This window comes from Mandrillus leucophaeus, unplaced genomic scaffold, assembly GCF_000951045.1.
Source record: "Mandrillus leucophaeus isolate KB7577 unplaced genomic scaffold, Mleu.le_1.0 Scaffold704, whole genome shotgun sequence".
Lineage (NCBI taxonomy): Eukaryota > Metazoa > Chordata > Mammalia > Primates > Cercopithecidae > Mandrillus > Mandrillus leucophaeus.
In genome coordinates, this window is record NW_012107631.1 from 1,202,025 (window position 1) to 1,206,015 (window position 3,991).

Sequence of the window (3,991 nt, forward strand, 5' to 3'; positions counted from 1 at the left end):
AAAATGAGCAAAAGATCTGAACAGATGGATTCTAAAAAGGAAATGTAAATGGCTTTTAAACATAAAAAGATTGTCAATCTTATTTTTAACAAGAAAAATACAAATCAGAGCCATACAAAGATTACATTTCACATGTAAGACTGGAAAAAATTTTTTAATGATAACATAGTCCCAACATCGTTGGTGGAAATATAAATCGTTACAATCAATTATGTCTGAATAGTGCTTTGGCAACGCCTATCACAATTACAAAAACCTATATCCTTTAACCAAGAATTTCACTTCTAAAGATTTATCCTACAGATATACTGGCCTGTGTGGAAGATGACAATGTGCTCAGTCATTGCTGCATTGTTTGTAATAGCACAAGACTAAAAACATCCTCATAGGGAGTGTTTAAAGAAATGGTGGTATGTCAGTTCCTGGTAGATTGTATCAATAGCCCCATTTCTTCAGACCTTCCTTTACACAAGTCTTTTGCCATGCCACTTTGCAGGGACCTTTCACTTTGTTTGGGGTGTAATTCCATGCCCCGTGGCTTTAGTATGTGATTTGCTTTGGTTTATAGCATAATGGCAGATCTTAGGCAAGCAGTATATTAAACAGAATTTACATGATTTACATTTGCTTGCTCTTGTGCTTAATCTGTTGCCAAAAAAATAGTATGTTTAGGCTATTCCACGGGTCTTAGGAGGAAGGTCAGAGCCATTTGGAACAGAACTGTTTTATATCCATACTATGGAATACTACTCACAAAAAAACAAAAAGGAATGAATTATTGATACTTACAATAACATGGATGAATCTCACATTAGTTATGCACAGTGAAAGAAGCCAAATTAAAAGAGCACCAACTTTATGATTCCATTTATATGAAATCTAGAAAATTTAAATTAGTCTGTAGTGACAGAAATTAAATTAATGGTTGCCTGAGGATGGGATGGTTTAAGGGCGGCAAGTGAATAGACGATTACAAAAGGACATGAGAAAACTTTTGAGAATAATGAATGTGTTCATTTTCTTGATAGTAATGATGGTTTCAAGGGTGTATACATAATTATCCAATGGTACACTTTAATTATATGCAAAAGAACATTAAAAAAGAAACCTAATGTTAGGATTTGTGAGGCTGAGTAATAGGTGCACAGGTTTTTATGCTGTTCTGTTTTGTTGAGTATGTGTTTGCTGTATTTAATATTAAAATATGTAAATTCAATTAAAAAAGAAATCTAGATTTTCACACTAGAGTTAGTTGATTTAACAAAGTAGTGGGAACAACACATTTCATGAAAATAGAGCCCAAGTCTGTCTTCTTCACCATTGCTTCCTCAGTTCTCAGAACAGTGCCTAGAAGCACTCATTACATACTCCAAAAATATGCATGTAATAAATAATGAATAAACTCAGTTTATATAGCTAGCAGTAATTTTCCTATTTTAAAGAAGCTTCCATTCCTTATGATGAAGTTTGGAAGTTATCGAACAATTTTTGAGTGATAGCACATACTCTGGAGGGTGGTTGTGGAGATTATCAGAAACCTTGAAATGTCTTTAGTTTTCTTATGAAGATGCAGGGCTTGTATTCAGGCAGTCTGCAACAACACAGCTCTATTAGTTGTTTACATGTGGCAGCCTCTGATTATTGAACACTGATCAGTTTTTGTACCATACTGGTTGCAAACCATTTTGAATCTCACCCCTTTGTAAATGTCACCCACATCAATATTTTGGGCGTTAAAGTATCGCCTGATGTCACACATTTCTCTACTGGGCTTCTATTGAAGTTCAGTATGGGCATCCTTTGGTGTGTGCCCTGCACCCAACTCCTTTATCCTGTCGCTACCCACACTGTTCAGGCCACGTGGTTTGACACTGGCTTGACTTTATCTTCCTAGTTAAGCTCCTTAACTTCTTTTTTTTTCACTCCAAGGTAATATGCTAAATTTCTATTTCAAAGTACATAACATCTCTAGTACTCTCTTCCTTAGCTTTCATATGGGGATATAAACTAAATTTGATACTCAATTTTGTATTTGAACATTCCACACAGTGCTCAGAGCCATCTTATTGACCTCTGTATTTTAACTCACTGGGTGGGACTTATAAAAGAGAGAAGCCTGGGTCATGTACCCAAACGTTGGCCTACCTCTATCTGCTGAACCTCTGCCATGGACATGCAATAGATTGCCTGTCAATGTGCCAGTATTGCAAATTTTTTTAAGGGAAATTTCTGGCTTTGGAGGTAGCCCTGTTTGGAAGACAAAGTGAGTACTACAGAAAAGCACATTAATAAACATTTATTGAACTGTGTTAAATTTAATTGAAATTAATTGAATTTGGATGGTGGCTACAATTGCAGCTGCTCCCATTTCTTGACTGAATTCCAGTCTTGGTTGAGAACCCATCTTGGGCAAGAACATTTTGACAAGAATCCCTGCAAACATCTTCCATGTCACCTCCAAAGTGGAAATAATGTACATTAAAAAAGGATATTAGGTAACATTGCTAATTTAAATATTTATCATAACTTCCTTTTAAAAGACAATAATTTCAAGCAAATAAGATTGAAACAGAGAGGTATCTTATTCTATTCTTTTTCTAGGTATTTTTTCACTTCATCATAATCAAACTTGACTCTTTAATTAAGAATTATTAGAATTTCTTTTGGTCATTACTTAAAATATAGAAGCTGACTAAACACCATATATCTGAAATATTAAATTCAAAAGAGAAAAAAATTTTAAATAAGTTTTCTGTGATGTTATGCCACTTAGAATTATGTCTGTATTCTTACCTTCATAGTGAATAAATCACCAAGACTTGTAGATTCTCTTAAAAATTTATACAAGTTGTTTTCAAACTTTCAAAAAACCAATGTTTCCTCTTCAAAACAAATATTTTATAAAGCCTTTTTTATTTTACAAAATGCATCTTGATACATAATCTTAAAAGTACATACTATATCAATGAGAATATTAAAGGATAAATAAAAGAAGAATATTATTTAATGTATAGCACTACATATAAATACTTGGGCATAACTCCGATAGGAAACCCAATGAAGTGGTGATATTCTTCTGCCTACTTATAAATAAGCTAGGATTTAAGAGAGGTTAGACCAATATTCAAATGAATGTTGAAATAATTTTTTAAAAAATATTAGACATTTTGAAATAAGAATCACTGCAAATGTAACAACTACAAATGCAAACTGATACTATTGATGATCTGAGTAGAATGAGTGGCATAGTTACCAGAGGTAAAATTTTGGTAAAGTTCCAAACAAAACAATATATATTCTTTTCTTACAGTGTTAACTGTTCCTGGAAAATTCAATGTATAATAAAACCATACTATAAGTATTTGGAGCTTAAATGTAAAATGAAGTTGTTTCCAGGCTGAGAACTTTAGATTTTTATCTAGTCACACTGGGGATAAATTAAAATTTCTCCTGGTCATTATTTAAAATACAGAAGTTATCTGTAATCTTATATTTAGAATTATAAATGTATGTATTGTTACCTTCAAAGTGAATAAATCACTAAGATTTGTAGATTACCTTAAAAATTTTTATAGGTTGTTTTCAAAGTTTTTAAAAACCAATGTTTTCTTTTTAAAAAAATATTTTAACGGCACTGGAGGCAATGTCACTCTGTTGGGAACCACTGTTCTATGTAATCTTATGGTCTATATAATAACTACTGGTCTATATAATCTGTTGTTGCCTTGCCAATCTTTTCCTTCTACTTTAGTTTGGCTCTTTGTCATCCCTCACTTGAACCACCCAACTTTTCTCTCTGTTTTGTCTTCTTTGTCTACAATTTACCTTTTAAACAGATAGCAAACGTGATGTTTCTAAAATGCACTTGTGATCATGTCATTCCTCTGCTGAAAACTTCCATTGGCTCCCCACTACTACAGGATAATACAAACCTTTTATTTGTATTTATTTATTTATTTATTTTGAGATGGAGTTTCGCTCTTGTTGCCAA